Raw genomic sequence first — 11,276 nt, forward strand, 5'->3', positions numbered from 1 at the left:
TAACATGCCCCTGGGAGTGGTCATCCACAACAAGCTTTCTTGGACTCTTCATGTGGATGCACTGGTTACAAAGGCCCAACAACGTCTCTTCTTCCTCAGGGAGCTGAGGAAATTTGGCATGATGGCAAATACCCTTGCCAATTTTTATAGGTGTGCCATCGAGAACATTCTGTCTGGATGTATCACTACCTGGTATGGCAACTGTACCATTCAAGATTGGAGACGGTTACAGAGAGTGGTGAACTCAGCCCGGACAACCACAAAGGCCAACCTCCCATCTATAGAATCCATCTACCAGGCCCGCTGTCAAGGAAAGGCTGCCAGCATTCTCAAAGATCCAGCCCACCCTGGCAATGTTTTTCTACAACCTCTACCATCGGGGAGAAGGTACAGAAGCCTGAACACATGCACCAGCCGGTTTCAGAACAGTTTCTGCCTGACTGTTACTGGAGTACTGAATGGACTCACAAACTCTGTACCTGTGTTTTTGTTTTTGCCGCTGTTTACCTGTTATTTACTATCTCTGCTACTTAACTCTTTGATCTGCCTGGATTGCTCGCAAGACAAAGCTTTTCACTGTGCCTTGGTACACGTGACAATAAATTCAATTCAACTCAATTCATGCTCTTTTGTTGGTTCCAAAGTGTGCTGCTTTCCGAGATGACGTTGAAAGCATGCTATATAACTCTTCATCTTCATCCAGATTGGCTGTTGCTAATGTGATTTCTTTCAGATAAATTAGTTGTTATCCTTTGTCATGAGCACCCAATATGTATTTTTATAAATAGAAGCCTTCATGGTGTCTTAGGGTTGGCTGTTGGTATTATTCCTCGATTTATTCTATCCGTCCCTTCCTGCCATTCTCTGACCGTTTCATTCCCCACATTAGTATATTGTTCTCCTGCCTTGATCCTACCCTTTGTTTTGCTACATTTACCCTTGATTCCTCACCCCTATTGTGTAGCTCCAAGCCTTTCTTACTTCCCTGGCTACACCGTTTGCTAAAAACTAGTCCCAGAATGGGGCAGGTGTTGGCCGTCCCAACAGTACAGATCTGATTTTCCAAGCACAGGTGTCTGTGGACTATGGATTAAAACCCACTTCTCCCACATTGGCTTTCAAACCACATTTTCATCCCATCATGTGCCCACTGCCAGTTGGCGAGTGACTTGGGTAATAACCAGGAGATTATTTCCCTTGAGGTCTGCTTTTCAATTTAGTGCCTAGTCTGATCAGCCTAAAAACTTCGGAGCTGAATGTCCACAACTGTACCCAGGAGGAGGAGAGCTGAAGACATCAAAACCACATCACCCTACATCCTGAAATGTAGACAATGTTTCTGTTTGCAGCCAGAAAAGCTCAACATCCACCTTCTGCTAAAGATAAAGAGGGAAACTGAAGCTATGTAAAACAACATGTTATTCATCTGTGAGAGAACTAAGCAGCAGGCTGTTGGGGATAATCCCAGTAACTAAAGCCAACGGATCTGGCAGAATCTGTTCGATCCTTACACAATTCAACACAGCAAGTGAATGCAAAGTTCATCCAATGATATCTGTGGATGAAATATCAGCAAAATTGAGAAAAGTTTAACCTTCATGCAGCTCAATTAAAATAGAACTGCTTGGAATGGTCCCTTGGTGAAAAGTTTCAGTTCCTCCTGACCTTTGTTAACTGATGATTGAAGGTTTTGTTTCAACAGAATGCTTTTGGCTTTACATCAGTGGCCGAGGTCTACAGGAGCATAACGTTAAGCATCTGAAGAGGACTTGATGGAGATTTATGTCACATGGATAATGTCCTGATCCATGGATCTGCTCAGACAGAACAAGACACTAGAGTGTGAACTATGCTGTGATGTCTACAGGACATGGGACATACACTTCACTGATGCATAACATTCAATTTTTAGCTGTGTGTGTTGGGGAATTTTAGAAGTGGGTTAGAGTTTTAAGTAGTAAAGTTATGTATTGAATAATTATTTAACTGTAATTACAATCTTTTTAGCTTTCTTGATTATTGTTCATTATAGACAATGGAAAGCTGTCCCTTGAATCTCAAGTATAGGATGCAAACTTGGAGTATTGTGAGCAGATCCCACATTAGGAAAGACATATAGTATACAAATTAGGCCTGTTTTCTCTTGAATTTAGGAGGTTAAGGAATGATATGATTGAAATCTTCAAGCAAGAGACTTTTTTCAGTTGGACTTTAATGAAGAAACAGATCCCAGAGTAATACAACATGAGAAAACCCCCTCGGCAGCAGAAACAGAAGCAGGAGATGATGTACGATTAACATCACTGCAAGTACAACATTTACACTGAAACAAGGCTGCACTCAACCAAAGCAAGGACTGCACTTCTGCTGCTTCTGCAGTAATTTGGTTCTGGACATTAGAGAAGAAAGGATCACACTTTCAATTTTAAATTTTCTAAATTTGAAAGTTTTGTTTGGCACTTTGGGCACTGTTTCATCAACACAGCTATGTTGGCATCCAATCCTGGCCACCAGACATAATTTATAGAACATAGAAAAATACAGCGCAGTACAGGCTCTTTGGCCCTTGATGTTGCACTGATCCAAGCCCACCTAATCTACACTAGCCCACTATCCTCCATATACCTATCCAATGCCCATTTAAATGCCCATAAAGAGGGAGAGTCCATCACTGATACTGGCAGAGCATTCCATAAACTCACAACTCGCTGAGTAAAGAATCTACCCCTAACATCTGTCCTATATGTACCACCCCTTAATTTAAAGCTATGCCCCCTCGTAATAGCTGACTCCATACATGGAAAAAGGTTCTCATGGTCAACCCTATCTAAACCCCTAATCATCTTGTACACCTCTATCAAGTCACCCCTAAACCTTCTTTCCTCCAATGAAAAAAGCCCCAAGTGCCTCAGCCTTTCCTCATACGATCTTCCTACCATACCAGGCAACATCCTGGTAAACCTCCTCTGCACCCGTTCCAGTGCCTCCACATCCTTCCTATAGTATGGCGACCAAAACTGCACACAATATTCCAGATGCGGCCGCACCAGAGTCTTATACAACTGCAACATGACCTCAGGACTCCGGAACTCAATTCCTCTACCAATAAAAGCCAGTACCCCATATGCCTTCTTCACCGCACTATTTACCTGGGTGGCAACTTTCAGAGATCTGTGTACATGGACACCAAGATCCCTCTGCTCATCCACACTACCAAGTATCCGACTATTAGCCCAGCACCCCATCTTTTTGTTACTCATACCAAAGTGAATCACCTCACACTTACCTACATTGAACTCCATTTGCCACCTTTCTGCCCAGCTCTGCAGCTTATCTATATCCCGCTGTAACCTGCCACATCCTTCCTCACTGTCAACAACTCCACCGACTTTCGTATCATCCGCAAACTTGCTCACCCAACCTTCTAGCCCCTCCTCCAGGTCATTTATAAAAATGACAAACAGCAATGGTCCCAAAACAGATCCTTGCGGAACACCGCTAGTAACTGCACTCCAAGATGAATCTTTACCATCAACTACTACCCTCTGTCTTCTTCCAGCCAGCCAATTCCTAATCCAAACCTCCAACTCATCCTCAATGCCATACCTCTGTATTTTTGCAGTAGCCTACCATGGGGAACCTTATCAAACGCCTTACTAAAATCCATATACACCACATCTACTGCTTTACCCTCTTCCACCTCCTTAGTCACCTTCTCAAAGAATTCAATAAGGTTTGTGAGGCACGACCTGCCCTTCACAAAACCATGCTGACTATCCTTGATCACATTATTCCTGTCCAGATGTTCATAAATCCTATCCCTTACAATTCTCTCTAAGACTTTGCCCACAACAGAAGTGAGACTCACTGGCCTATAGTTACAAGGGCTGTCCCTACTCCCCTTCTTGAACAAGGGAACCACATTTGCTATCCTCCAGTCTTCTGGCACTATTCCTGTAGACAACGACGACATAAAAATCAAGGCCAATGGCTCTGCAATCTCCTCCCTTGCTTCCCAGAGAATCCTAGGATAAATGCCATCAGGCCCAGGGGACTTATCTATTTTCTCCCTTTCCAGAATTTCCAACACCTCTTCCCTACATACCTCAAAGCCGTCCATTCTAATTAATTGTGACTCAGTATTCACATCAGCAACAATGTCCTGTTCCTGAGTGAATACTGACGAAAAGTATTCATTCAGTGTCTCCCCAATCTCTTCAGCCTCCACACGCAACTTCCCAGTACTATCCTTGACTGGACCTATTCCTACCCTAGTCATTCTTTTATTCCTGACATACCTATAGAAAACTTCTTGCCAACATTTTGATTTGTAAACCCCTGGACAGCTCTGGTGGAGTTTGGCCAATATCAGGTGATGACCTTTTCTTGGGAAAATCACTCTCATAATAATACACCATTATCTACTCTGATCCAGTCTCTGCAGGTCCAGAAAGGTTTCCGTTCTGGTTGTGATGACTCTTTGGTTTCCCCCATCACCACCAGCTGTTTCAGTTTCGCCAGGGTGGGATCTTTCTGTGTCCAGAGTCTGATATTGTCAGCTGTACCTGGAAGTGTGTGCAGAAAATTTTAAACCATTGTGGACTCTTCCAGTGGCAACTCCCCCCCTCCCCCCCGGGGTGTATCTGCCAAGTGGGAGGTGGCTCAGTGCATCCACATTCGCTACTTGGCCTCCCCAATGGTGGTACAACTTGTCATCAAACACAGGTAGTATTAGAGCCCACTGCTGAATTCAGCCTGAACCTACGGCCTTGTCTCTTTAAGTACGCCGTTGGAGGTGCTGGTGTTGGACTGGGGTGGTCAAAGTCTGAAGTTACATGACACCAGATTATAGTCCAACAGATTGATATGAAATCGCAAGTTTTTGGAGCACTGCCCCTTTGTCAGGTGAAGTGCTGTTTGTGATCCGTTATTAATACAAATCTACATCATAAAGGTATTGTTGGAACTTCCTGACTCCAAAGATGACCACTAAACCTTTCTTCTCTATCTTGGCATATTTATGCTGTATATTCGCCAAAGTCCTGAATGTATACACTATTGGGTGTTCCCCTCCATTTGGCTACCTATGAGCTAAGATCAGTGTGGTGCTGGAAAAGCACAGCAGGTCAGGCAGCATCTGAGGAGCAGGAAGATTGACGTTTCGGGCAAAAGACCTTCATTAGGAAATCTGCCCGAAACATCGATTTTCCTGCTCCTCGGATGCTGCCTGACCTGTGCTTTTCCAGCTTCACTCTAATCTTGACACTAATCTCCAACATCTGCAGTCCTCACTTTTGTCTACCCAGGACCTCAATGCCATACAGGGAGGCATTGCATGTCAATTCCAGATCTCACTTGGCATTACAGTGTGCCAACTCCTTCGAGGATGACAGCTGTTTCTTCATTTTGCTGAAAGCTACGTCTTGACTACGTGATCATTTCCAAGTCTGACCCTTTTATAAGAGTTGATGGAAAGGTGCCAGGATGGAGGCCAGGTTATATTTGAACTTTCTGTAATAGTTCACCAGGCCAAGGGAAGCCCTTAGCTCTGATACAGACATGGGAGCCAGGGCACCTGTTGACCCTGTAGCTCAAGTAGGTCACTTGGGGCTCCTGGAGCACACAGTTTTCCCTTCAAAGGCATTTTCCCAACTGGGAGAAACATCTCAAAGCTATGTCCAAATTCTAATTGTTCCTTATTGATCTTCCTTTTTATTAGCATGTTGTCATGATAAATAGTAACTATAGGGATGGTGTAGGAGGGAGGGTTTCAGATACCTGGATAATTGGGGCTCTTTCTGGGCTAGGTGGGACCTCTACAAATAGGGTGGTCTTCACCTGAACCAGAGGAGTACCAATATCCTGGGGGACAAATTTGCTAATGCTCTTCGGGTGGGTTTAACTCATTCAGCAGGGATGGGAACCTGAATTGTAGAACATAGAACATAGAACAATACAGCACAGAACAGGCCCTTCGGCCCACGATGTTGTGCAGAACATTTATCCTAGCTTAAGGACCTATCCATGTACCTATCCAATTGCCGCTTAAAGGTCACCAATGATTCTGACTCTGCCACTCCCACAGGAAGTGCATTCCATGCCCCCACCACTCTCTGGGTAAAGAACCTACCCCTGACATCCCTCCATACCTTCCACCCTTCACCTTAAATTTATGTCTCCTTGTAACACTCTGTTGTACCTGGGGAAAAAGTCTCTGACTGTCTACTCTATCTATTCCCCTGATCATCTTATAAACCTCTATCAAGTCATCCCTCATCCTTCGTCGTTCCAACGAGAAAAGGCCGAGAACTCTCAACCTATCCTCGTACGACCTACTCTCCATTCCAGGCAACATCCTGGTAAATATTCTCTGCACCCTCTCCAAAGCTTCCACATCTTTCCTAAAGTGAGGCGACCAGAACTGCACACAGTACTCCAAATGTGACCTAACCAAAGTCCTGTACAGCTGCAACATCACTTCACGACTCTTGAATTCAATCCCTCTGCTAATGAACGATAATAAACCATAGGCCTTCTTACAAGCTCTATCCACCTGAGTGGCAACTTTCAAAGGTCTATGAACATAGACCCCAAGATCCCTCTGCTCCTCCACCTTACTAAGAACCCTACCATTAACCCTGTATTCCGCATTCTTATTTGTCCTTCCAAAATGGACAACCTCACACTTGATTAGATTACATTACAGTGTGGAAACAGGCCCTTCAGCCCAAAAAGTCCACACCGACCCACCAAAGTGCAATCCCCCCCCACCACCGTACCCCTACATTTACCTCTTACCTAGCACTACGGGCAATTTAGCATGGCCAATTCACCTGACCTGCACATCCTTGGACTGTGGGAGGAAACCAGAGCACCCAGAGGAAACCCACACAGGCACGGGGAGAACGTGCAAACTCCACACAGTCAGTCGCCTGAGGCGGGAATTGAACCCGGGTCTCTGGCGCTGTGAGGCAGCAATGCTAACCACTGTGCCATCTGCCGCTCCTCAGCCCAGCTCTGCATCATATCTAAGTCCATTTGCAGCCGACAACAGCCCTCCTCACTATCCATAGCTCCACCAATTTCCGTATCATCTGCAAATTTACTGACCCACCCTTCGACTCCCTCTTCCAAGTCATTAATAAAAATTACAAACAGCAGAGGACCCAGAACTGATCCCTGCGGAACTCCACTTGTAACCGGGCTCCAGGCTGAATATTTACCATCTACCACCACTCTCTGACTTCGACCGGTTATCCAGTTTTCTATCTAACTGGCCAAATTTCCCACTATCCCATGCATCCTGTAGTTCCGTATAGAGGAGGTTGAGAGTAGCGAGGTCAGAAGTATGGTTTCAAGGTCACAAGAAGGCACCAGCAGGCAAGAAGTTAGTTTGAAGTGCATCTACTTCAACACCAGGAGCATTCAGAATAAGGTGGGTGAACTTGCAGCATGGGTTGGTGCCTGGGACTTCGATGTTGTGGCCATTTCAAGGGCATGGATAGAGCAGGGACAGGAATGGCTGTAACAGGTTCCAGGATTTAGATGTTTCAGTAAGAACAGAGAAGATGGTAAAAGAGGGGGTGATGTGGCATTGTTAGTCAAGGACAGTGTTACAGTTGCAGAAAGGACTTTTGACGACATGTCTACTGAGGTAATTTTGTCTGAGATTAGAAACAGGAAAGGAGAGGTCACCCTGTTGGGAGTTTTCTATAGGCCTCTGAATAGTTCCAGAGATACAGAGGAAAGGATAATAAAGATGACTCTCGATAGGAATGAGAGTAACAGGGTAGTTGTTATGGGTGACTTTAACTTTCCAAATATTGACTGGGAATACTATAGTTTGAGTACTTGAGATGGATCAGTTAGTGTTCAATATGTGCAGGAGGGTTTTCTGACACAGTATGTAGACAGGCCAACAAGGGGCAATGCCATATTGGAGTTGGTACTGGGGAAGGAACCTGGCCAGGTGTTAGATTTGGAAGTAGGTGAGCACTTTGGTGATAGTGAACATAACTGGGTTACGATTTGGAGATGCCAGTGTTGGACTGGGGTGTACAAAGTTAAAATCACATAACACCAGATTATAGTCCAACAGGTTTAATTGGAAGCACACTAGCTTTCGGAGTGTTGCTCCTTCATCAGGTGATTGTGGAGGGCTTAATCCTAACACACAGAGTTTATAGCAAACATTTACAGTGTGATGTAACTGAAATTATACATTGAAAAATTGATTGTTAAGTCTTTCATCTGTTAGAATACAGTGATAGTTTCACTTCATTCATGTGTAAATCACAAAATCTTTTTTTAAAAGTTGCATTCTTGGGTTAGCTGTTAACAATGGTGATAGCTAGACAATATGTTGAAGGTGTTGGTCCCCTGTGTTCTCTGTCTATGACCTGATGTTTAGATTGATTCTAATCTAAAAAGTGAGATAACGGAGTTTTACATAAATTCATGCAGTTTTTGAGCAAAGTACAATGTAACACTGCAAGTACAAATTTACCCCACAAAATATATGTATGCATGTGGGTCTTTGTCTGTCTGTGTCTGTCTGTCTGTCTGGGGTGGGGGTTGTGAGTGTGAGAAAATGTGTGTGTGTGTGTGTGTGTGTAGTGAGTGCAGAGTGTCTTAAGTCTGTGAGGGGGTGCATGTGAGAGTGTGGGACTGTGTGTGTCTGTAAGGGTGTGTGTGGATGTCTGTGTGCGCGTCTGTGTATAGGAGTGCCTTTGTGTGTGTGTGTGTGTGTGTGTGTAGTCCAATGGTGATCCCTGTAATGTGACATGAACCCAAGGTCCTGGTTGAGGCCCTCCCTATGTGTACCGAACTTAGCTATCAGCCTCTGCTCGGCCACTTTCCTCTGCTGCCTGTCCCGAAGTCCACCTTGGAGGATGGTCACCTGAAGATCCGAGGCTGAATGTCCTGGACCACTGAAGTGTTCCCCAACTGGGAGGGAACCCTCCTGTCTGTTGATTGTTGTGCGGTGCCCATTCATCCGTTGTCGGAGCCGTTGCTCGGTTTCCCCAATGTACCATGCTTCAGGGCATCCTTGTCTGCAACGTATAAGATAGACAATGTTGGCTGAGTCACATGAGTACCTGCCATGTACAAGGTGGGAGGTGTCCCCACGTGTAATAGTGGTATCTATGTCCACAATCTGACATGTCTTGCAGCGTCCACCGTGACAGGGTTGTATGGAGTTGTCCTGAGAGCCGGGCAGTTTGCTACGAACAATGATCTGTTTGAGGTTTGGCAGTTGTTTAAAGACAAGTAGTGGAGGTGTGGGGAAGGTCTTGGTGAGGTGCTCATCCTCATTGATAATGTGTTGCAGGTCACGAAGAACATGGCATAATTTTTCAGCTTCTGGGAAATACTGAACAACGAAGGGTACCCTGTCAGTTGCATCTCCATCAAGGACGGACACCTCAGCACCACACTCTACCACAAACCCACAGACAATCTCACAATGCTACACTTCTCCAGCTTCCACCCAAAACATATTAAAACAGCCATTCCCTATGGACAAGCCCTACGCATACACCAGATCTGCTCAGACGAGGAGGAACGTGACGGACATCTGGAAGTACTCAAGGATGCCCTCACAAGAACGGGGTACGATGCTCAACTCATTGACTGCCAGTTCCGACGTGCCACAGCAAGGAACCGTAATGACCTCCTCAGGAGACAGACACGAGCTGCAACCTACAGGGGACCCTTCGTTGTTCAGTATTTCCCAGAAGCTGAAAATTTACGCCATGTTCTTCGTGACCTGCAACACATTATCAATGAGGATGAGCACCTCACCAAGACCTTCCCCACACCTCCACTACTTGTCTTTAAACAACCTCCAAACCTCAAACAGATCATTGTTCGTAGCAAACTGCCCGGCTCTCAGGACAACTCCATACAACCCTGTCACGGTGGACGCTGCAAGACGTGTCAGATTGTGGACATAGATACCACCATTACACGTGGGAACACCTCCCAACTTGTACATGGCAGGTACTCATGTGACTCAACCAACGTTGTATATCTTATACATGGCAGGCAAGGATGCCCGGAGGCATGGTACATTGGGGAAACCAAGCAAAGGCTACGACAACGGATGAATGGGCACCGCACAACAATCAACAGACAGGAGGGTTCCTTCCCAGTGGTCCAGGACATTCAACCTCGGACCTTTGGGTGACCATCCTCCAAGGTGGACTTCGGGACAGGCAGCAGAGGAAAGTGGCCAAGAAGAGGCTGATAGCTAAGTTCGGTCCCCATAGGGAGGGCATCAACCGGGACCTTGGGTTCATGTCACATTACAGGTGACCACCATTGTACTACACACACACACAGATATTCCTACACACACACACAAACATACACACACACGCAATCCTATACACGCATACACATAGACACACATATACACAGACGCGCACACAGTCACCCACACACACCCTTACAGACACACACAGTCCCACACTCTCACATGCACCCCCTCACAGACTTAAGACACTCTGAACTCACTACACACACACATACACTTTCTCACACTCACAACCCCCACCCCAGACAGACAGACACACACAGGCAAACAAAGACCCACATGAACACATATATTTTGTGGGGTGAATTTGTACTTGCAGTGTTACATTGTACTTTGCTCAAAAACTGCATGAATTTATGTAAAACTCCGTTATCTCACTTTTTAGATTAGAATCAATCTAAACATCAGGTCATAGACAGAGAACACAGGGGGCCAACACCTTCAACATATTGTCTAGCTAAAACCATTGTTAACAGCTAACCTGAGAATACAACTTTTAAAAAAAGGTTTTGTGATTTACATATGAACGAAGTGAAATTATCATGGTATTCAAACAGATGAAAGACTTAACAATCAATTTTTCAATGTATAATTTCAGTTACATCACACTGTAAATTTTTTGCTATAAATTCTGTGTTACGATCGAGCCCTCCACAATCACCTGATGAAGGAGCGTCACTCCGAAAGCTAGTCCGCTTCCAATTAAACCTGTTGGACTATAACCTGATGTTGCGTGATTTTTAACAATTGGGTTATGTTTACTTTAGTGATGGAAAGGGATAGGTATCTACCGCAGGGCAAGAGTTATAGCTGGGGGAAAGGCAATTATGATGCGTTTAGGTATGATTACTGATCCATAGGATGGGGAAGGAATCTGCAGGGGATGGGCACAATTGAAATATGGAGCTTACTCAAGGAACAGATACTGTGTGTCCTTGATAAGTATCGACTGGTCAGG

Source organism: Chiloscyllium punctatum, chromosome 11, assembly GCF_047496795.1.
Source record: "Chiloscyllium punctatum isolate Juve2018m chromosome 11, sChiPun1.3, whole genome shotgun sequence".
In the NCBI taxonomy this organism is placed as follows: Eukaryota; Metazoa; Chordata; class Chondrichthyes; order Orectolobiformes; family Hemiscylliidae; genus Chiloscyllium; species Chiloscyllium punctatum.